Source organism: Musca domestica, unplaced genomic scaffold, assembly GCF_030504385.1.
Source record: "Musca domestica strain aabys unplaced genomic scaffold, Musca_domestica.polishedcontigs.V.1.1 80, whole genome shotgun sequence".
In the NCBI taxonomy this organism is placed as follows: Eukaryota; Metazoa; Arthropoda; class Insecta; order Diptera; family Muscidae; genus Musca; species Musca domestica.
This window is the reverse complement of record NW_026712410.1, coordinates 1,729,892-1,755,245: the sequence shown is the minus strand read 5'-3', so window position 1 is coordinate 1,755,245 and position 25,354 is coordinate 1,729,892. Positions and strand designations below refer to the sequence as shown.

Here is a 25,354-nt window from a genome sequence, read left to right as displayed (position 1 = left end):
TTGATATTTAACCTTAAAACAAAATTCTATGTATTTCGTGTTGAAATTGTGTTGTCTTTATGAATGTCCTAGAGTTTAAGTGAACTCGACTGTGAGGATTTTTAACGCCAGGATTTAATTACAATTTGTTTCACGATTGCAGCAAAAGTTTTCTACAGAAGTTTGGGTTAAATAATTGGTCACCTTGGCCCAGGAATAACCATCTTAAGTGGGCTCTCTTAGGGTAGTCCGTTGGTAGTGAAATTGCGTGAATAAAAAGCATTAGATTCTCTAGTAAACTTTTTAGGAAGAGTTCTTGAAAAAAATCATAGTACTTTTCTCGCTAAACTGGTGTTAGATATTCCATAAAAAGAGAGAAATATTAGACATAACAGAAACAAAATTAGTTTTAAGAAACCTTTTGTATCAATAAATGTTTTAATGTTTAATTAGTAACATAAATATGTGTGATCTGTTTGTAAGAGGGGGTTTCCCTCGAGGTAAGGTAATGAGATGAGTTTGTGTGTCTTGTGGGGTTTCCAGTAAATTTAAATATGGAAATTTGGAGACCATGGAAGGGCGGGCGAATGTGGGAATAAAGACATCAATATTCCCGTTTGTTTGTAAATTTTTTTTGTGTCGCTTCTTGTTCTCATTTAAAAAAAATAAATAAATATGTTCGCCCTGAGGTGTTAGACATGGATGGTTGAGAACCGAGACCCTGAGCCCGCGAGCAAGTCGGATGGTTCATTCTAGCCCCGCCACATTGGGGAATGTAACAGATGGCGCCAATCTTAAAAAATAGGTTCATTTAGAACCGAGATTAGGATTTTTTGTGCAATACCAACTACGTGCAATAAAATAGACCATAGGGAAAGTCATAGTAATAAGTATTATAGCAATATTCTTAGGCCTGACTGATATTGAGCCATGTTTTTTTGTTGAAAACATGTTAATGTGCAATATTAGTTTTAAGGTAAAATAGGATATTTAGTATAATACTTCCATAATATTAAAAACGGTCAATGCAATAACTTGTATAACAATGTATGTATTGTGATTGACCTGTCTTTTGTGTTTTGGTTCCATTAAGTAGCTGCAACAGTTAGAATTTTCGACGAAGGGAAATGGACAATATGCATCCGAAAAAAAGCAGATGCTGGTTGTGCTTCCATTTACGAGATCTTTTTTCGGAACAGAAGGGAAATTGCCGTAAAGACGAAAGTCGAAAGAAATATTAAAAGCACGTGTTTTATTAGTGTTCGTCTTTAACTGTTTTGATAACCGAAATGACATTCTTTAACAAAATCTATATATAATTATTAGACACACACCTCCCTTATTATTTTTTATTAAAACAATTTTATTGGTGATTGTAAAAGAATTCAAAGTTTTCATTCAATTATTGGTGGAATCAAAAGGCATTTACCAATGAGTGAAGAAAACTTATTTGAAACTAAACGTAGAAGCCAAAGGAACAGCACTTTGTCATTTGATGTTAGCAGATTATCGGGGCAAACATTGCCGAAATATAGGAAAAGGGATAAGATTGGCAATATGGTAAATCCACCTCCTCTTATTAATCCATCCATACTTGATATGTCTCAGACTATCAGCGCAACTTCTAACCCCAATTGTAATACTTCTAATATGCTCCCTAATAGTAAGTCAACTAGTTCTTTTCATAGTTCCACGCCAGCTAATGACGATATAAACAATGTTTTGAGGGAAATGGTAGATGCCAATGCACAAATAAATTTAAGGCAACTAGTGCAGGAATGTATATGTATGGAGATGAAAAAAGTATATGAAGCCATTGGTAAATTAGGAGACATAGTAAAGAATTTGAATATTGGCACGAACGCTCCGAGCAATCAACCTAACAACGCCTCTTTTTCGTTTCCAAATCCACCTCCCATAATCGAACCCAACAGACATCCAGAGATGCAATCGGAATAATAGGATGTTTGCAACTCCCGGTCCCAATTTGGATAGACCAAGTCGAAATTCAAGCTGAAATTTGATGGCAATCCGTCTAGCATGTCTGTTGGATACTTTGTGTTTCGACTCGAATACCTAAAGAACCAATACAAGGTGTCATGGGAAGAAATCTTTGCCGAGTTCCAGTCTACTCGCTGGAGTGGTACTGGTTACAAATCGACGGTACAGTACGACTCGATCGAATTTTGAAGTCATGAGCTAGATAGTCTACAGAAAATTAAAACCAGGAGAAGATATCGATAATTTTTCCAATCCATAAATACTTTGAGATCCAGGTCAACCCATGTAGTGGGGAGAGCTTATTCAGATCGTAGAAAGAAATTTAAAGGGATAAATTTTTAAGATGATTTACACAATGAACATTAGTTCTATGGAGCAGCTCAGGATGGAGTGTATCTTAGCAGAAAAGACATGCACAAAACGTGAAACAAGATTCATGCCTCCTCCTCCGACCCGACACGTTAGGGTAAACGAGCTTAATACCGATATTAATGATTATAACATAAATTACTATGAGGATGATCAAGTTCAGGATGTGTCATAACTAAAAACCGATCCAATCGGTTGAAACTGTGAAAAACAGGTCATAGGTTTATGGACCGTTTATCCTCACAAAGATCGTTGTTTTGCTACCGATGTGGTCAACCCAATACCGTGGCACCAAAGTGCCCTAGGTGCAAGTCGGAAAACTTATGCCCGGATCTTGAGCAATCATTGTATTTAGGAATAGATTCCTGGAAAGCGTTCCACTTAGCTCCAGACGTATTAGAAGTAAATGAACTCGACATTGCAAAGATTCAAGCCAAATATGCAGATGATAATGAATTTAAAAAGAAAAACATAATCTTAGTGCCGCTCAAGAGGAAAAACTTAATCGAGTGATGAAGAAATTTCCTGCGTTTGAAAAAATGGGTCTTTGTCACACCACACTTGAATAACACACTATTAAGATAGTGGAGGGTACAAATCCTATTAATGATAAACATTACCCCATTTCACCAGCTATGCAACAAATTGTTTATGAAGAATTGGATAAGATGATAGGGCTGAAGTAATAGAAGAGAGTGAAAGTGCGTGGAACAATAGGACGACCATCGCTAGGAAACCCGGGAAGAACCCATTTTCTGGTTTTTTTTTTGTTTGGATGCGCGTAAGTTAAATGCCGTAACCATTAAAGACGCATATCCATTACAAAATATCGACGGGATACTAAGTAGAATTGATCAGACGGTATTCATAAGTAGCGTAGAATTAAAACATGCCTTTTGGCAGATAGAGCTGGATGAAGAGTCGTGGCCATATACGGTTTTTACGGTCCCTGGTCGTCCGCTCTATCAATTCAGAATGATACCATTCGGCTTGTGTAATACCGCACAACGTCTATGCCGACTTATGGATAAGGTCATACCGGCCCGACTTAAATCAAACGTATTCATATATTTGGATGACTTACTGGTTATATCAGAAGATTTCGAAACTCATTTGAAATTATTAGAACATGTAGCGGAGTGTCTCAGAAGTGCGAATCTGACGATAGGCCTCACCAAGAGTATGTTCTGTTTTAAAGAGTTGAGGTATTTAGGTTTTATAATCGGAGGCGGGGTCCTAAAAACCGATCCTGACAAAATACGATTAGAAATCTAAAACTTTCAAGAAGCCCTAGGGATATGAGAAGCTTTTTAGGAACAGCGGGCTGGTACCGCCGTTTTATCAAAAGTTTTGCAAGTATTTCCGCCCCCTTGACAGACACCTTGAAAAAAAGTATTACATTTACCATAGCTCAAAAGTCATAGAGGCTTTCGAGAACTGAAAATAGCGCTGACCACAGCTCCAGTACTTAAGCTTCCAGATTTTTCAAAATAATTTTTTATACAATGTGATTCTTCAGATTGTGGAATAGGAGCAGTATTGTTCCAGAAAGGCGATAATGATGAAGAGTTCCCCATAGCCTCTTACTCCCAGAAGCTAAACAGTTGCCAAAAGAACTACAGCGTGACTGAAATGGCTAATGGATGTAAAAGACTTGAGTGGGAGACCCGCCAGATGAAGTTTAATGTTGCAGGGGTATAACTTCGAAAATGAGCATCAAAAAGGCAAGGATAATGTGGTGGCAGCCAAACATGTAAAGAAACGAAACCTGTCAATAGAAATACACGACCGACAATAGGTTGTGAAGTCGTAACAGAACGCCCATTTCAAAAATCTTATATGGATTTTTTAGGTAAATATCCACGATCAAAATCAGGCAATAGTTATGTATTTATAGTTGATGATCACTTTTCCAAATTTGTGTTTCTAAAAGCCATGAAAGAAGCTACCACATCTAATTTCGTTCAATTTTTAGTACAAGAGATATGTAGAAAATTCGGAGTTCCCGAGACCATTCATACAGATTATGGGGCCCAATTAACAGCTAAAGGATTCAAGGAAATGGTTGAAATGTCTAAGATCAACCATATGCAGACAGCACCCTACTCGCCGCAGTCGAACGCCTCAGAAAGAGTAAACCAGTTCGTACTGGCCGCAATTCGAGCTTATTAAGATGATGACCATAGGTATTGGGATGTTTACCTAACACAAATTGAATGTGCATTAAGATCATCAATCCATACAGCCACTGGTGTAACACCCTTTTTCGCTCTTTTCGGATACGAAATGTACACCAACGGCAGTGATTATAAACTGGCAAAGAAATTAAAGGACCTAAAGGGAGTGACGGCAGTTTCCTGCAAAAAAAAATCATCCATTAGGATGTAATTGTCAACCAAAAATTGATATTTAACCTTAAAACAAAATTCTATGTATTTCGTGTTGAAATTGTGTTGTCTTTGTGAATGTCCTAGAGTTTAAGTGAACTCGACTGTGAGGATTTTTAACGCCAGGATTTAATTACAATTTGTTTCACGATTGCAGCAAAAGTTTTCTACAGAAGTTAAAAGGTTAAATAATTGGTCACCTTGGCCCAGGAATAACCATCTTAAGTGAGCTCTCTTACGGTAGTCCGTTGGTAGTGAAATTGCGTGAATAAAAAGCATTAGATTCTCTAGTAAACTTTTTAGGAAGAGTTCTTGAAAAAAATCATAGTACTTTTCTCGCTAAACTGGTGTTAGATATTCCATAAAAAGAGAGAAATATTAGACATAACAGAAACAAAATTAGTTTTAAGAAACCTTTTGTATCAATAAATGTTTTTAATGTTTAATTAGTAACATAAATATGTGTGATCTGTTTGTAAGAGGGGGTTTCCCTCGAGGTAAGGTAATGAGATGAGTTTGTGTGTCTTGTGGGGTTTCCAGTAAATTTAAATATGGAAATTTGGAGACCATGGAAGGGCGGGCGAATGTGGGAATAAAGACATCAATATTCCCGTTTGTTTGTAAATTTTTTTGTGTCGCTTCTTGTTCTCATTTAAAAAAAAATAAATAAATATGTTCGCCCTGAGGTGTTAGACATGGATGGTTGAGAACCGAGACCCTGAGCCCGCGAGCAAGTCGGATGGTTCATTCTAGCCCCGCCACATTGGGGAATGTAACAGATGGCGCCCAATCTTAAAAAATAGGTTCATTTAGAACCCAGATTAGGATTTTTTGTGCAATACCAACTACGTGCAATAAAATAGACCATAGGGAAAGTCATAGTAATAAGTATTATAGCAATATTCTTAGGCCTGACTGATATTGAGCCATGTTTTTCTGTTGAAAACATGTTAATGTGCAATATTAGTTTTAAGGTAAAATAGGATATTTAGTATAATACTTCCGGTCAATGCAATAACTTGTATAACAATGTATGTATTGTGAGTGACCTGTCTTTTGTGTTTTGGTTCCATTAAGTAGCTGCAACAGTTAGAATTTTCTACGAAGGGAAATGGACAATATGCATCCGAAAAAAAGCAGATGCTGGTTGTGCTTCCATTTACGAGATCTTTTTTCGGAACAGAAGGGAAATTGCCGTAAAGACGAAAGTCGAAAGAAATATTAAAAGCACGTGTTTTATTAGTGTTCGTCTTTAACTGTTTTGATAACCGAAATGACATTCTTTAACAAAATCTATATATAATTATTAGACACACACCTCACAACCCAACGAAAGGAGAAACCCCTATTTGTTGGAAATTGTTTTGTTTAAAAGTGTTTTTGTTTTGTGACTAGTTTTTTATAACCTATAACCCAACTAGATAACATTTTTGTAACATTTAAATTTTTTCTTTTTATTATTTTTTATTAAAACAATTTTATTGGTGATTGTAAAAGAATTCAAAGTTTTCATTCAATTATTGGTGGAATCAAAAGGCATTTACCAATGAGTGAAGAAAACTTTTTTGAAACTAAACGTAGAAGCCAAAGGAACAGCACTTTGTCATTTGATGTTAGCAGATTATCGGGGCAAACATTGCCGAAATATAGGAAAAGGGATAAGATTGGCAATATGGTAAATCCACCTCCTCTTATTAATCCATCCATACTTGATATGTCTCAGACTATCAGCGCAACTTCTAACCCCAATTGTAATACTTCTAATATGCTCCCTAATGGTAAGTCAACTAGTTCTTTTCATAGTTCCACGCCAGCTAATGACGATATAAACAATGTTTTGAGGGAAATGGTAGATGCCAATGCACAAATAAATTTAAGGCAACTAGTGCAGGAATGTATATGTATGGAGATGAAAAAAGTATATGAAGCCATTGGTAAATTAGGAGACATAGTAAAGAATTTGAATATTGGCACGAACGCTCCGAGCAATCAACCTAACAACGCCTCTTTTTCGTTTCCAAATCCACCTCCCATAATCGAACCCAACAGACATCCAGAGATGCAATCGGAATAATAGGATGTTTGCAACTCCCGGTCCCAATTTGGATAGACCAAGTAGAAATTCAAGCTGAAATTTGATAGCAATCCGTCTAGCATGTCTGTTGGATACTTTGTGTTTCGACTCGAATACCTAAAGAACCAATACAAGGTGTCATGGGAAGAAATCTTTGCCGAGTTCCAGTCTACTCGCTGGAGTGGTACTGGTTACAAATCGACGGTACAGTACGACTCGATCGAATTTTGAAGTCATGAGCTAGATAGTCTACAGAAAATTAAAACCAGGAGAAGATATCGATAATTTTTCCAATCCATAAATACTTTGAGATCCAGGTTAGTTCAACCCATGTAGTGGGGAGAGCTTATTCAGATCGTAGAAAGAAATTTAAAGGGAGAAATTTTTAAGATGATTTACACAATGAACATTAGTTCTATGGAACAGCTCAGGATGGAGTGTATCTTAGCAGAAAAGACATGCACAAAACGTGAAACAAGATTCATGCCTCCTCCTCCGACCCGACACGTTAGGGTAAACGAGCTAAATACCGATATTAATGATTATAACATAAATTACTATGAGGATGATCAAGTTCAGGATGTGTCATAACTAAAAACCGATCCAATCCGTTGAAACTGTGAAAAACTGGTCATAGGTTTATGGACCGTTTATCCTCACAAAGATCGTTGTTTTGCTACCGATGTGGTCAACCCAATACCGTTTATGAAGAATTGGATAAGATGATAGGGCTGAAGTAATAGAAGAGAGTGAAAGTGCGTGGAACAATAGGACGACCATCGCTAGGAAACCCGGGAAGAATCCATTTTTTGGTTTTTTTTTTGTTTGGATGCGCGTAAGTTAAATGCGTAACCATTAAACCCGCGTATCCATTACAAAATATCGACGGGATACTAAGTAGAATTGATCAGACGGTATTCATAAGTAGCGTAGAATTAAAACATGCCTTTTGGCAGATAGAGCTGGATGAAGAGTCGTGGCCATATACGGTTTTACGGTCCCTGGTCGTCCGCTCTATCAATTCAGAATGATACCATTCGGCTTGTGTAATACCGCACAACGTCTATGCCGACTTATGGATAAGGTCATACCGGCCCGACTTAAATCAAACGTATTCATATATTTGGATGACTTACTGGTTATATCAGAAGATTTCGAAACTCATTTGAAATTATTAGAACATGTAGCGGAGTGTCTCAGAAGTGCGAATCTGACGATAGGCCTCACCAAGAGTATGTTCTGTTTTAAAGAGTTGAGGTACTTAGGTTTTATAATCGGAGGCGGGGTCCTAAAAACCGATCCTGACAAAATACGATAAGAAATCTAAAAATTTCAAGAAGCCCTAGGGATATGAGAAGCTTTTTAGGAACAGCGGGCTGGTACCGCCGTTTTATCAAAAGTTTTGCAAGTATTTCCGCCCCCTTGACAGACACCTTGGAAAAAAGTATTACATTTACCATAGCTCAAAAGTCATAGAGGCTTTCGAGAACTGAAAATAGCGCTGACCACAGCTCCAGTACTTAAGCTTCCAGATTTTTCAAAATAATTTTTTATACAATGTGATTCTTCAGATCGTGGAATAGGAGCAGTATTGTTCCAGAAAGGCGATAATGATGAAGAGTTCCCCATAGCCTCTTACTCCCAGAAGCTAAACAGTTGCCAAAAGTTCCTAAAGTATCACTAAAACAAGTGTATGCATTGGAAGAATGTAGTTGTTGTGGACAAAAAATCCATCACTACAAAAACAAAAACTTTGCTGTGAAAAAGATCTGCCAATAGAACTTGCGTTGAACCTGGAGAGTTTCTAGTGTATAATTCGCATATGCTAATTTGCAATAAGTTCGAAATATATACTACTTTCCAGAGAACGGCCCTTGTAAGCCATCATCCACACCAAATATGCCTGATGAGCCGCTTAACCAACGGCGAAACGCGTCGCATAGTGGTGAGTGTGTGATAGTGTCTATCTGGCTTTCCTATTCACTGCAAATTTCAGATCATTAAGCTCGTCTCGAAAGAGAAATCAAACACATAAATCATAAAACATATGATCTTCGGCTTAATAAGGCAAAACTTAAATAACAATTAGATAAGCGTGTGAAACACCAATTCCATTTCCACACACATGTTTGAGTCTTTCCAACATTCTTGTCGGTTTCATGCATCTTCTGATTGAATATATTAGAGCTATTATGAAGGCGGCTACCATCACCATTAGAGATAAGTGCCCGGAGATGTGATGAAAATTCAACCCGTATAGATTAAGCTGTGTGGCATCGATCATTTTCAACTGAGACTCTATTTCCGCTAGCCTTGCTGAGTGATTTATCACCATCGGCTAAAGGCATGACCGAGAAATTAGACAGCCGGTCTATGTCTGCTACGAAGGATGATTTGTCTTCCACGACCTTCTTCGATTCAAGATTGAAAGGTGTGGAAATTGTTGCTCCTTTTACCCTTAATCTACATCCTGGCTTCATCGTAATGATGCCTTGACTCGGTAGCTGGACTATTTGCTGTGAATCTCGACTGCAGGATACGTGAGCAGTTGTTGGTTGAAAAACTTTAAACAACCAGCGGTTGTTGGCTTGCAGCTTCGTCCATAGCGATTCCATTTTTGTCTCAGAGAACTGGCATCTCGATGCATTTAGGAGCTTAAGGGAATACACCTCACACGAATGGTCATTTGGTCATTCATCGTCAATGTACAGCTGACACATGTTTAACTCAGCTTGCGTCATTGTATGATAGGCATCCCTGTTGAAATTATATATCAGATAATGTCCCGATGGCTGTGCTACAACTTTCCCTCCGTTCAGCCTAATAGGCAGGGGGATGATCCGATGCAGCTGAGACGTGTGCTGCGTGAACAATGGAATATTAGCTGAAACCATCAGTCGGTCTTCAATTAATGCTGCCTTAGCAGTAAGAAGTTTGTATACCGCTCTAATTTGATCATACTTTTTTCCAGGAAATTTAAGGTGTTCAGGCATGTGCTCTCTTATCTTGGTCATTTCTTCTTGAAGTTGTAACGGCGTAATCAAGGCTGGATTGAGCTTCCCATGGTTAATGTCAATAAGCAGGTTTATCATACTCGACTGTACTCTTTCGTTCTCGCGAATTATTGCGTCCATATCTTTGGTTACCATGAATAAACGAATCGACTCTCTATAAACGAAGTATGATTCTTCCATAGCCGCCGTTATGTTGTTCATCTGATTCTGTATCTTCTTGAAGTTGGTATTTACATCTTCCATAGTAGTGCGCAGAATATTAACCGTACATTCTACGACCGAGGTTTGTTTTTGCGTCATGAACTTCAGGTTATATTGATTTTCCAATAAGTTTTGCAAGCTTTATTCTATTTTTTTCCGATCTTCCGCATCCATTGTTCCGAATAGGGCGTGCTGGCTTGACCCGATGAACTCTAGTGGCGCTCGTTTGGGCCTTCTACTAGTTCTTGAGAACAAGAACTCGTTAGTGTCTTGTAGACTCCGAACCTGCCTCTCCATAGTTCTTAGAATATTGTCGCACTGCGACTCGAATATCTGCAGATTTGCGCATAGTGGCATCATCGTTTTTAACACGGTCTCGCATTTCTTCATGGATTCAAAAAATGGAAGCATATTAAAAACTATGATCATGTTTCATTTCGAGGCTACAACATTCAATCCAACCTGTTCCAAGTATAGTGCGGTTGATTCCTGCAGCTCTGTGATATTGGTTAAGCTGTCAGCGACCGTAGATTTTACATGAGTTAAAGCAAGAAGCAAAAGCATTAAGTAGCCTGCCAGATTGCCGGTTCTCTTTCCACTGGAGCTGTCACGTTTTTCATCAGATTTTACGCCTTCTAATGGGCACAACTTGTTCACGGATCTCTTTATCAAGCCTGCTTGGGTTTTTAAAGTGCCGACTCTTACTAACCCATCCGGTTCTGGATGGACATCTTCGACTTTACCTAACGGCCATCGACCAGGATGTGTTCCCTCATTCTTAACTATCACCACCTGTCCCCTCTGTATATTCTTCTTTTGGGTTTTCCATTTGTATCGCTGTTGGAGTGTTTCTAGATAGTTTGATTTCCATTGCTTCCAAAAACAATTTTTCATTTTCTGCACTTGCTTCCAAGGTGTGAGGACTTCCAACTCGCCAGCATTATCATCCATGTTATGAAGCGGCCTCGAATTTAACACGGCCTCGATCTGATATAAAAGCGTAGACATTTCTTCAAATTTACTTTACAATTTACTCTCACCAATAACTCTTCGTAAATGATATTTCATTGATTTATCCGCCGCTTCCCATATTCCTCCGAAGTGGGGACTTGCGGGGGAATAAAATGCCACTGCACTCCTTCTGTCGCTAATATAGGTGCTAGTGCGTTATTCTCCTTCATGGCGGCCTTTAAATCTCTATCCAAATGTTTAACTGTTCCAACAAAATTTGTGCCGTTGTCAATACAACTTTTACCTCCTTTGGCAAACAAGCGCTTTAGAGCTGCCAGAAATGATTCTGACGTCAAACTGCTAACCGGTTCCAAATGAATTGCCTTTGCCTCCCGCAATGTATCCTTTATATGTTTTCTGACCTCTGCCATTTGAACACTTCATGTATATTGGTCCTACATAGTCCACGCCACAATATGTAAACGGTGCTGATACATTAACTCTATATTCTGGTAACATTCCCATTAGCTGGAATTGATTTTCTCGTTTATATCGTATACATTTGACGCAACCCCGATTCAGCCGTTTTACGTTGTTTTTCAACCCAATAATCTAAAGTTTTCTTTTTAGCAAATGTTCCACTATCCGATTTCCACCATGGAGCGTTTTCACATGTGCATCCTTGATAATTAGATCACTCAGCTCTGATTTATTGAGTATTATAGGATGTTTATGATTATACGCCAACGAAGCTAACTGCATTCGACCTCCAACTCTCAACACGCCATGCTCGTCTAAAAAGGGATTTAATGAAGCCAGCTTGTGTTTATGATCAATCGGCGTATTATTTCTTAGTCTCGTGACAATTTCTGGAAATTCTTGTTGTTGATGGCCTTTTATTAAAAACATTTCCGCAGCTCGTAATTCTTCCACAGTCAAATAATCTGGAAAGTTTTATACGCGTAGCTTTGCGATATATCTGAGCACATACGCTATCACTCGCTTAAGTCGTGTAAACGATGAATAATCTTTTACCATATGATTGAAATAGTTGGCTCTTCATTTCGCATTAACCACGACGGACCATTTCACCAGAGATTATTCTCTGGTAACTTGTCTGCTGATATCCCTCTGGATCCCATGTCTGCCGGATTTTCCTTTGATTTTACATATTGTCATTTGGCTGCTGGTACCCATTGTTGAATCTGCTTCACTCTTGTCCTTATAAATCGATCTTTACTGGAACTATTACGGATCCATAACAGCGCTATCGACGAATCACTCCACATAAATACATTTGCTTCTATTGACAACATTTTCATAACCTTTGTCATAAGTTTCGCTAATAAATTCGCCACACACAACTCTAGTTTTGGTAACGTCTTCCTATTTTTAATGGGATTGACTTTGCTTTTAACTGCTACTAGATGAACAACTCCACTTACTTTAACATAAACTACGGCTACAAAAGCCTTTTCCGATGCATCCGCGAATCCATGCAGTTGTGCTGGATACGTGCAACCATAGAGGTATTCGAATCGAAATTAGCGAGTTTAGCTTACTCGTGAACCCTCTCCATTGTTTATTCAGCTCCTCTATTAGTAGATTATCCCATCCAATATGCATTACCCATAGTTGTTGAATAAAAAGCTTCGCCGTTATTGTTCCAATATCCATTACCCATAGTTGTTGAATAAAAAGCTTCGACGTTATTGTTATTGGTGTTAGCCATCCTAATGGATCGAAGATTTTGGCCAAATAGGACAGCGCTTTCCGCTTGGTTATCCGTTGTCCATTGTAAAGTTGCGTTGTAAATCCAAATGTGTCACTTGCTGGATACCATTTCAGCCCCAACGTTTTAAGGCAATCATCTTCTTCTATGTGACTTACATCATTCTCTCTTTTAGCGTCTATGCTTTTTAGGACTTCACTATCGTTTGAAATCCATTTCCGTAGCTGAAATCAATATTTTGCTAGATGTTTATTTATTTTCTCCTGTAATTCTTTACATCTTGAAATAGAATCTGCTCCGGTTAACAAATCGTCCATGTAGAAATCATTTTGGATAATAGCGCCAATGTCTTTATCTTCACATTGAGATCCAATTTCGTCAAGCGTCTTTAACGCCAAAAACGGCGCACATGCCGTACCGTACGTCACTGTCGTTAATCAGTATTGTTCTACTGGGCTTTCGCTGCTGGATCTCCACAATACATATTGGTATTCTTGGTCATCTTTATGTACCCAAATTTGTCGGTACATGTTTTCCACGTCTGAACTTATGACGAACTGATGTTTCCGCCATTTTGTAAGGATATCAAAAATATCTCTCTGCAATTTTGCTCCAGCGTAGAGAATATCGTTCAAGCTTCTTCCATTTGATGTCTTGGAAGACGCATCAAACACCACTCTTACTTTTGTAGTTATACTGCTTTCTCTGATGACAGCTTGATGGGGAAGGTAGTATTTTCCCCGTATTTCCGGCTCTACTCGTTCCATATGCCCCATGCTAATATATTCTTCCATAAACTGTTGGTATTTCATTTTTAGTTCAGGGTTGGCGCATAATTTTTTTCTATGTTCAAAAATCTTGCCATAGCTCTTTTACGTGAATCTCCTAATTAAACGTCTTCCCTGAAGGGAAGTCTGACCATGAACCGGCCATCACTCGCTAACGACGTTGTTGAGCCATAATTTGACATACAAAAGTCATCCTCTGTCACTGCTTTATTGTCGCTCACCGACGACTTTACCGACGACTGCTCCTCCAAGTCCATGCAGTGTTACATCTGTTCTTTGCCGGTAGAAGTGCCGGTAGTGTCAGTCTTTCCCACAAATTGACAGCCACTGCAATACCCGTGTGTTAGATTGGGGAATTTTATGTGTAGGTAATACCATTTGCCGCACATTCAAGGTGGAGCACAAGGTAACCTAGAATTAAATTTTCTTATAAAAAAGGACCTAAAGGGTGTGACGGCGGTTTCCTGCAAAAAAAAAATAAAAAAATAAATAAAAAAAATTCATATGTTTAAAAATTTGAGAAAAGGCATCAATTAGGATGTAATTGTCAACCAAAAATAGAAATTTAACCTTAAAACAAAATTCTATATATTTCGTATTGAAATTGTGTTGTCTTTGTGAATGTCCTAGAGATTAAGTGAATTCAGCTGTGAGGATTTTTAACGCCACGATTTAATTACATTTTGTTTCACGATTGCACCAAAAGTTTCCTAGAGAAGTTTGGGTTAAATAATTGGTCACCTTGGCCTAGGAATAACCATCTTAAGTGAGCTCTCTTAGGGTAGTCCTTTAGTAGTGAAATTGCGTGAATAAAAAGCAATATATTCTCTAGTAACCATTTTTGGAAGAGTTCTTGAAAAAAATCATAGTACTTTTCTCGCTAAACTGGTGTTAGATATTCCATAAAAAGAGAGAAATATTAGACATAACAGAAACAAAATTAGTTTTAAGAAACCTTTTGTATCAGTAAATGTTTTTAATGTTTGATTAGTAAAATATATATGTGGTGATCTGTTTGTAAGAGGGGGTTTCCCTTGAGGTAAGGTGATGAGATGAGTGTGTGTGTCTTGTGGGGTTTCCAGTTAATTTAAATATGGAAATTTGGAGACCATGGAAGGGCGGGCGAATGTGGGAATAAAGATATCTATATTCCCTTATCAAAGCAGTTCATTTGTTTTTAATTTTTTCGTGTCGTTTGTTGTTCTCATTTAAAAAAAATAAATAAATATGTTAGCTCTGAGGTGTTAGACATGGATGGTTGAGAACCGAGACCCTGAACCCGCGAGCAAGTCGGATGGTTCATTCTAGCGCCGCCACATCGGGGAATGTAACAACGCTACCAGTATCACGGTAACGAACGATGGTACGAGACACAAAAGATTTATTCACATTTAAATGCTGTAGTGCTCTAACGATAGCCACTTGTGGTTTTCCAGTTAAAACAATATTAAAATGAGCTGTCACTGGTATAATTTTAACAGCTGTCGGACGAGTGGCTTAGAAATCACAGCAGTATGAAGTTGGTTTCAGTTTTTTCATCTCACCCGGTATGAAAGCTATGGCTATAAAGGAATTGATTTGGTCTATATATGGCAGATTTTAATTTTGGCGGAATTTTATCGTAATATCCAAGGCACAACCTAATTAGACAAATATAGCATTGTTGATGTATCTATAAAAAAAAAACAAATAAAAATCTTTAGGTTCGGCCGGGCCGAACTTTGAATAAACGATAAAATCCATTAAAAATTCTGTTAAAATCTTAAAAATACCGAATGTAGCTATTATATTAGGGTCTATACGATGACATAGACCTGCATGGGTAACTTTTGTCCCAAGATATTACAATATTCAAATGGAAAACTTGAAAAAATCGATGAATAATGTCGCTAAAATCATCAAAATGCCGAAGGTACAGAAGGAAGAGATGTACGCGTTTATTACTATGGACATGGTTCGTTGTCGTAAATACGAACAGCGTAGTATGTGTGAACTACAATGTATGCATTTATGTAAATGAGATACTACTAACGCAATATGAAATTTACCGTTTTTCATGGAACTTCGAGTGGTATTGGAATGTTTCTATCAGGGAATCCATCCCCGGCTTGGAGAATCCAGGGTGTGGGAGTTCCCCACGTTATGAATTTGGTATTACGCACATCGTCCCTTGCGAATTATCCTCAGCAATGTTCGTTGTTTTGTTGCCTCATCCTTGAAACTAAGAAACGAATAGAAGTGCCGGTAGTGTCAGCCTTTCCCACAAATTGACAGTTACTGCAATACCCGTGTATTAGATTGGGGAAATGTATGTGTAGGTAATATCAGTTGCCGCATATTCAAGGTGGAGCACAAGGTAACCCTTAGGATGTGACGGCGGTTTCCTGAAAAAAAGAAAATTCATATGTTTAAAAATTTGAGAAGAGGCATCAATTAGGATGTAATTGTCAACCAAAAATAGAAATTTAACCTTAAAACAAAATTCTATATATTTCGTATTGAAATTGTGTTGTCTTTATGAATGTCCTAGAGTTTAAGTGAACTCGACTGTGAGGATTTTTAACGCCAGGATTTAATTACAATTTGTTTCACGATTCCACCAAAAGTTTTCTAGAGAAGTTTGGGTTAAATAATTGGTCACCTTGGCCCAGGAATAACCATCTTAAGTAAGCTCTCTTAAGGTAGTCCTTTGGTAGTGAAATTGCGTGAATAAAAAGCAATATATTCTATAGTAACCTTTTTAGGAAGAGTTCTTGAAAAAAAATCATAGTACTTTTCTCGCTAAACTGGTGTTAGATATTTCATAAAAAGAGAGAAATATTAGACAAAACAGAAACAAAATTAGTTTTAAGAAACTCTTTGTATCAATAAATGTTTTTAATGTTTGATTAGTAAAATAAATATGTGGTGATCTGTTTGTATGAGGGGGTTTCCCTTGAGGTAAGGTGGTGAGATGAGTGTGTGTGTCTTGTGGGGTTTCCAGTAAATTGAAATATGGAAATTTGGAGACCATGGAATGGCGGGCGAATGTGGGAATAAAGACATCAAAATTTCCTTATTTGTAATTTTTTTATGTTTGCCCTGAGGTGTTAGACATGGATGGTTGAGAACCGAGACCCTGAGCCCGCGAGCAAGTCGGATGGTTCATTCTAGCGCCGCCACATTGGGGAATGTAACAACGCTGCCACAAACTTTAAATAAACGATAAAATCCGTTAAAAATTCTGTTAAAATCTTAAAAATACCGAATGTAGCTATTTTATTAGGGTCTATAAGACGACGTGGACCTGCATGGGTAACTTTTGCCCAAGATATTACAATATTCAAATGGGAAACTTGAAAAAAATCGATGAATTATGTAGCTAAAATCATCAAAATACAGAATCTCTGGAGGTACCGTTATATGGGGCCATACGAAGACGTTGACCTGCGAAGACAATTTTCTGTCTTAGGCTGTAATATCCATTACGATCTTCAAATACCAAATTTGAAACAATTCGGGTGAATAATGTCGCTAAAATCATCAAAATACCGAATATCTAAAGGAAACGTTATATGGGGGCTATACGAAGACGTGGACCTGCACAGACAATTTTCAGTCATAGGCTGTAGTATTCATTTCGAACTTCAAATACCAAATTTGAAACAATTCGGGTGAATAATGTCGCTAAAATCATCAAAATACCGAATATGGGGAGGTACCGTTGTTTGGGGGCTATACGAAGACGTGGACCTGCACAGACAATTTTCTGTTTTAGGCTGTAGCATCCATTACGAACATCAAATAACAAATTTGATATTTTATCCTTGAATTTTAACGTTAGGTCACCAAAATTCTCGAAACTTTTAAAGTGGATGTCTTCAATTTATCAATGGCCGCCCCTTATTAAAGTTTGAATTGACTGCATTAGACCCCTCTGACGTGTCACTAACGCAGCCGCACTGCTGGTTGCAGAAGACTGGCTGGAATAATTCTGTACTCCATCACTTGAGGCGGGAAGCGGTTTCTGAGGCATTTGTTCTTTGTTCCTTTTGATATCCACCTCGATGTTGTCGATTGCAGCTCTGTATTCTTCTCCAATGACTTGGTACTCGTTAGTGATGATATGGGATCTGCTCGAATTTTGTTTTCATTGCGATCGATGTCCGCGCTGAGTGCTTCCATCTCCTCCAACTTTCTGTTGTAGAACTCAACCGTTCTTCTTTCCAATGAAGCCTTTTTTATGTTTGTATTCGCCTTCCTCAACTCGGATATTGCTGCTTATTGTTGGTCTATTATTGCAGGTAGGTCCATACTAAATTTGTGATACACAACTGTTAAGATTGAGTGCTCCACATGATTCTGGCTCTTGAAATTTGCTGCTTTTTTACGGAAGTAGTTTCTTCCGTTCACTAAAAAATGTTTCAAATTCCTTACCCCTGGTGGGGGGAAATTTGAAATTTATCAATGAGTTTGATCCTTTTCAAGGTCACGTCGTATTCACCAAAAATGTTTATTAATGTAAAGGAAAAGTAGATGCACATAACTCTTGATTTGTGTAATCTTGATAGGCTTACAATTTCCTGCAATCTACCAAAAATATTTATTTTTGGTTGTTATTTATAAAAAAAATACTTCAGCCAATAACCCATGTAATGTGAAACGAATCGATGTGTTTCTTTATTAAGGTTATCGGCCTACTTAAAATAAACAATACAATTATTTAGTTCAGTAACAGGCAAACAATATGTTAATAGAAAGGTAGCGAATAGCTCTTAACCAGGAAGGAATCTCTCCCATTTTCATTTGAATGAATTGCTTTTACGGATCGAAAATATCCATACCTTTTAAACCGATAAAGAGAAGAAAAGTAGATAACACAAAGGCGTTAGAATATGTAATTTCCTCCAAAAAAAAAAAACACTTTTATATTAGGGAGTTTTAAAAAAAATTAAATATTTATTTTCAATTATAAATAAAAACTACTCAAATTATTCCAAATTCTTAGGTCAAAAACCACTACTAAGAAGCAAATTCAACATTTGGTTTCGTTGACAGAAACAACCCGTTTTTGGGCCAAAGCAGAAAACCAACAAAACTCTATGGGACCACCAAATAAATTAAAATAGAAAATAATATTACTTTTTTATTTTGTTGTGGCAAAATATTTAGGCTTATATAAAAACAACGTTTGTTTACTAGCGAAGAAAGGTGATAATGTTTAACAGGACGCAATGCAGGGAATACCATGATTTCAGAAAGAGCCACTAATCCTCATCAGTTCTTCCCAGCAGTCATTTAAAAAACTCCTATGACAAAACCTTTTTTTACCCAAGTGAAGACATCGTAAGCTTAATAAAAGAGGAACCAAAGAATTGAATAAAAGTTAAATTCTTTCGGCATTTCTTCTAAATTTTACAACCGCGCTTATAAACATTTTTATACCATCCACCTTGGAAAGGAGGGTATATTAACTTGTCATTCCGTTGCCAACATCCCTAAATATTCATCGCAGACCGCATGAAGTATATATTTGTAATCGGTATACAATTTTAAGTTGATTTAACTATGTCCGTCTGTCTGTCTGTCTGTTGAAATCACGATACAGCCCACATTATTTGACGTACACCTTCAAAATTTGGCAGTACAACTTGTATTGTGTCTAGGATGGTTGGTATTGAAAATGAGATATATCGTTTTGGTGTTGCCGCTATATAACCTCCCGATATTCAATATTTTGATGATTTTCGCCACACATTTTCCACGAATTTGTCTAAAAATTGGTATATGTAGGTCATAATGGTTTCACATCGCATGTATAGGTCCACTTTTTCGAATAGCCCACATATAACGGTATCTCCCTATATTCGGTATTTTGATGATTTTTGCCACTTTTTCCCCACGGATTTGTCTAAAAATTGGTATTTGTAGGTCATAATGGGTTCTAGTTCCGGTGGCGAAACATTGTATGTGTAGGTCTACGTTTTGGTATAGACCACATATAACGGTACCTCCCGATATTCAGTAGGTTGATAAAAAATATTGCATTTGCAGTTTATAATGGGTTCTAGCTCGGTGGCAAAACATTGAATATTTAATTCCACGTTTTCCTAAGCGCACATATAACTATACCCACCGATATTCGGTATTTTGACAATTCCTAATCACATTTACCCACATAATTGTTTAAATTTTGGTATTTTAGAAGATTTGATAAATGACAAGCCTTGAAGTATAAATTTGCCTATAGAGGTTCCCGTTTTGGTATGGCCCCATATAACGGTCTCGCTCACTTTATGTTTTTTGATAAATTTAACTACATTATGCAAACGGTCTTACTGATATATAAAGTTTAAAGTAAAACACGCTTGAATCCAGATACTTTTATATAAAAATGTTTCCTTTACCTTAAGGTGGGGGGATTGAAATTTCGGTGGTATCTCTCTCCACTTGTTATGCCTTCGTTTAACTGAATGAGATAGTACAGCCATGCAAATTGGTATTGTCTGTTACAAAAAAGCCTTCGTCGACTGTGCCTAGTTTATTAATAGAATTTTGTTGGTATTTTTGTTTAATCCCATAATTGATGTTTTTATAAAAACAACGTTTGATTATTAGTGAAGAAAGATGGAAATGATTACCTGTAGGCAAGGCAGGGAATGCCATTTTTTTCGAAAGACCCACCAATCATCCCACCAATCATCCTCCTATCATTACAATGTAATTTGTTTTTTTCTGTTACAACAAAAACCCCTTCGTCGACGGTGCCCTATTTATTTTGCAAAAAATAAAATAAGTACGGTATCCCGAACAAAAATGCCAACGCAGTTCTAGTAATCTATCTTCTATATATATAAAAATCATTTGTTGTTCGTTTGTAATGGAATCAGTTGGGAAAGGACGGACCGATTTGCATTATTTTTTTTTTTTTGTACAAAGGTTCGTCATACCCCGAATTAGGTTTTTAAAGAAAAAAATATTGGCCTTGCCTACTTTTATGAGCACTATTTCGATTTATCTAAAATGCTTATATTTGCCAGAATAATGAAGATGTCGGTTTGAAAATTATTACACAAGGTACTGTAGACTTCCCATCCAACCCTAAGTACAATTTATTTGGGGCAGAGGAACTGACCACGACTACTTTTTAATATATATATCAATTGTTGTTCGTTGGTAATCGAATAAGCTAAGAACGGCTGGAAGGATTTTGGTTTTTATGCAAAGAAAAAATGATGACGTCTACTTTTACGCCCATTTTTTGGATTCACCTAAAATCCTAATATTTGTCAAAATAATGAAGATATTCGTTCCATATATATATGGAAGTAGTAGTATATGAAGTAGTATATGACCTACTCTTGACTCTCCCTCCAAGCCTAGGTATCTGTTTGGGGTCAGAGGAACTAGCCACACATACTTCTTTAAATTTATATGTATAAAATTTAAAAAAAAAAATAGTAACACGTATGTTGAGAACTGTTTGGTCGAATTGACTCAAATTTTCTTTTGGTTTTTTGTAATTATAGTGGAAACGTTTTCATGAATGAAAAATTTGAGAAAAGCCTATAGAAAAGCGCGGAAGTGAAAAAATTGGATTTTCTATTTTGATAAGGAATTTTGTATAGCATTGTTTCAGAATGCCTTTTGGAATTGAAAATCGTTTTTGCAAAAAAGGAGAAATTTTGCATATATTCTATACAATTTTGATTTCAAAATACTTCTCAAAGCATCAAAACATTTAAAACCCCAATGTACTTTCAAATTGGGGCTATGCATATTGGGAAACAATAGAAAATTAAATAGTAAACAGTTATTGCCGGTATTGCTTTCACAATACTGAGAACTTTAAATGTCAAATTACAGTTAAGTCGGTAGAAATTATAACAAAACCATACAAAAGGATGAATGTTTAGCGGCATTATTATGCCGAAACGAAACGTATATCTTCTAACTTCCTAGGAATATTGTATAAATGATCAAAAATTAACCTAAATATTTCGCTTTTATTGCGATTTTAACGAACGGCCACATACACAGACGGATATAGATTAACTGACATAGGATTTTGCACAAAATCGGCAGGTTATATGGGAAATCAGTATTAAAGGACTACACTTAAGTGTACTTAAATCATAAAATGCCACATTGGAGCACATTTAGTCGACGAATATAAGGAGATAATATTATATGAGGGCTATATCTAAATGAGAACAAATATATACCGTCTGTAACATCAATAATCCTAAGAATAATATTTGCTAAGTCTGAAAGGCACATATTAAATTTGGTGAGCTCTATCGTAATAGCGGATGGAGTACTGAGAGGATCACGTGCATAATTTAATCGACAAAGATTTGTACTCTTTAACATACATTATAGAATCAATAACTTTTATAAACCGATGACACCTTATTTAAGATAGTTAAATTCAATTTAGAAATTATTATCGATTCTGACGACGAAAACTCCAACAAATTGAAAACATATATACATGCGTATATGCAACATGTCCTTCATTCACCATAAATATGTATTGTGCACTCTAAATAAATAAGTTGAAACGAATACAACAATAAACCACAAAACAAGGAAAACAGAAATAAGCATGAACACCGCCAAATTTGTAGATTGACGATAATTGCAAGCCAACATTGTTTATTAAAGTTTAGGCTTTTTTAAAGAGAAAAGCTAACCATTTACAACTTATATTAGGTTCTTAAAAATATGCATTACACGCTAATACAATGAGCCAGCAGTCCGGGTTTGCTGGTTCACCATAAATAGGTGTGTCTGGTTACCCTAAAGTTTGTAACAATTGTTACAAATTGTTACTGGAAGTCGTTTGTTAACCCGAAAGTTCTGCAAAAGAGAGCGGTTTAAGAGAGAAATTTTGACAGTTCTTTCAGTGAGAGTTTGCAAATTCTTGCTGGACAAATTTCTTCTTGCAATCTCTTGCAACTCTTCTTCTTCTCATTCATCGACATTCAATCAGATGTTTTCTATTGTTTATTTACTTCTTTTTGTGATGTTAATTTGAAAATATTGTTTTGGAATTAGCAAGGCTAATTGTTTTTGGAAAACAACTTTACAAATTTGAAAAACATAAATATTAATATGTAATAAGAAAGTAAAAGATTATTTACAACATATTTAGACAAATGCCATTAGTAACAGGTTTAAAGGATTCCGCGGAACAGATCAAATCTATCTTCCTTTTATTGTCAATTTCCTTTTTATTTATAAAACTTGTGAAATTGGTGGTTGTTCCTTTCATTTAATCCTTTTAATGGGGGACAATTTGGTTTGATTTGACAAATCAGCTGATTAGTTGCAAGCTTCTGCAGTAATACCATCTGTTTACTTTTCGCAATTTCCTTGCAAAAGAGAATAAAACTACCTTACTCTCTCAGAAAGATGTTGCTGGACAATTCCTGCAGGAAAAGTAACCAAACACACCTAATATGTATTGTGCATTCTAAATAAATAAGTTGAAACGAAAACAACAATAAACCACAAAACAAGAAAAACAGCAATAAGCATGAACACCGCCAAATTTGTAGATTGACGATACTTGCAAGCCAACTTTGTTTAGGTTTTTAAAGAGAGAAGCTAACCATTTAAAAATATACATTACACGCTAATACTATGGGCCAGCAACGCGCTCGTTCCGCGTTGCCGGCCCGTAGTTTTAGTCTTTAATGCATAGTTTTTAAAGCATAATAATTCACAGATCTGGCTTACATAATTGACACAATTTTTATACCCTCCACCATACATGGAGGGTATATTAAGTTCGTCATTCCGTTTGTAACTCATCGAAATAATCATTTTAGACCAAACAAAGTATATATATTCTTGATCAGCGTAAAATTCTAAGACGATTTAGCTTTGTCCGCCCGTCTGTCCGTCCGTCCGTCTGTTGTAATCACGCTACAGGCTAAACGAATTAAGATAGAAAGCTAAAATTTTGCCCAGATCTCTCTTTTGTCTGCAAGCAGGTCAAGTTCGAAGATGGTCCATGTCGGTCCACGATATCGTATAGCGCCCATATAACGGTACCCCCGATATCCGGTATTTTGATGATTGTAGCCACATTTTACAATGGAATTGTAGAAAAATTCACACAAGGAGTTCTTTTTGTGTACTTTATCCCTTGGCTGAGAATTATCTATATAGGTCCACGATATCGTATAGCCCCCATATAACGGTACCCCCGATATTCTGTATTCTGATGATTTTAGTCACATTTTCTAATAAAATAGTCTGAAAATCCACACGTTGAGATCTTTGTGGGAACTTCACCCCCTGAAAGAGAATTGTCTATATAGGTCCACGATATCGTATATCCCCCATATAACGGTGCCCCCCGATATTCGGTATTTTGATGATTTTTGCCACATTTTTAAACGGAATTGCCTTAAATTCTATACAAGGAGTTATTTGTGAGTATTTTATCCCTAGACATAATTTTGTCTATATAGGTCCACTATATCGTTTATCCCCCATATATCGGCACCTTCACAGATTTTAACAGAATTTTCAATGGATTTTATTTTTTGAAAATGTCCTAATTCCTAATGGTGGAGGGTATTCAAAGTTCTACCAGGCCGAACTTACTGCTCTGTTACTTGTTAATATAAATGATGACTCGACTAAATAGAATTAAATAAAAATGTCAATACATATTCACGTAACGGGCGATTTATAGTGTTTCAAAATACCTGATCCTATTTTTCAGCCAGAGGTTTTACTTTGAAAGTTAAAAACCTAGTAATTGTTTATATAATAATAGTAATTCTTTATATTTGTATGTAGGATTGGGCGGACCAGACCAAAATGTAAGACAAATGGCTTCTTCGAATTTAAAATGCAAAAAATTGACTGGAGGTGTACCTAACAAGGAGCAGATATTATCGCCAACAGAAGAAGCAATATACAATTTAATACCAATGAAATCTTCCGTGGAAGCAGTGACGGTGAAACCCAAAGGTCTAGCTGGAAGAAGACACTCTAACATTAAATACTTAGATATTGACCGTGTACTGGCTTCTAAGTTAAAGGATTCCATTCGATAAAAAGAGAGAGCTACATCAAATTCTCCGCCATAACAATATTATGAGAAGTATCGCCTTCGAGAAATCGAATCCAAATTGCAAAAAAACATCCAATTAGAACTTACTTATGTATTAAAAATTTATTTATATTATTTTTCCTGTTTCATTTAAGGCAATTTTAGTTTAATGCTATGAATTAATTTTAACTTATTTCTTCCTTTTTTAATTTTTCGAGGTTCGACCTAATGTATTACAAGGATATTGATACAAATGTCATAGAGCTCGACTTTAAAGTCGCTTTTATCGAGAGTTCAATACCAAATTTGGAAAGATGAAGATCGTTTCGATCGACAATATTAAAATAAGCTAAAATAAAAAATTAATAAAATAAACGTAGCGTCTTCTAGAGCGTGTATTTTGCCAATAATAAATAATTGGGAAAGTTTATAAAATACGGGCTAAGAAATACTTTGAATCCAATATCAATCAACAAAAGACAATCTAATGGAAATTTTGAAAAAGAGAAGAAACCAATCTGTGAATTCAGCTCACGAAGACCCTACAAATCCATCTCTTTTTCATAGTTCGGCCATGTATTCACCAACTACTGAATTTGATTTGTCCCGAGGTGTGCATCAACGGGTCACTATGTGATTCAAAAGACTCCGATGGAAGTTACGAAGAATTACCTACATTCAGGGACATGTTGATGGCCATATATGGGAACCACCCTCGACTAACATCAGCGTAAAAACTATACCACTTAAAAAATAAAACAAAGGGAGAAGCTAGTAGAATTGTGTATAGATTTCCATTGTCCGA

The 25,354-nt window shown here is 36.5% G+C and overlaps 1 long non-coding RNA gene across 1 annotated transcript; it reads left to right on the top strand.

The window, feature by feature from the left end:
- Positions 1–20,172: 20,172 nt before the first annotated feature.
- Positions 20,173–24,938, top strand: LOC131806650 (uncharacterized). The gene is made up of 2 exons (XR_009344132.1): positions 20,173–24,222; positions 24,294–24,938. It is a non-coding gene; the product is annotated as an uncharacterized LOC131806650 (long non-coding RNA).
- The last annotated feature ends 416 nt before the right edge of the window (positions 24,939–25,354 follow it).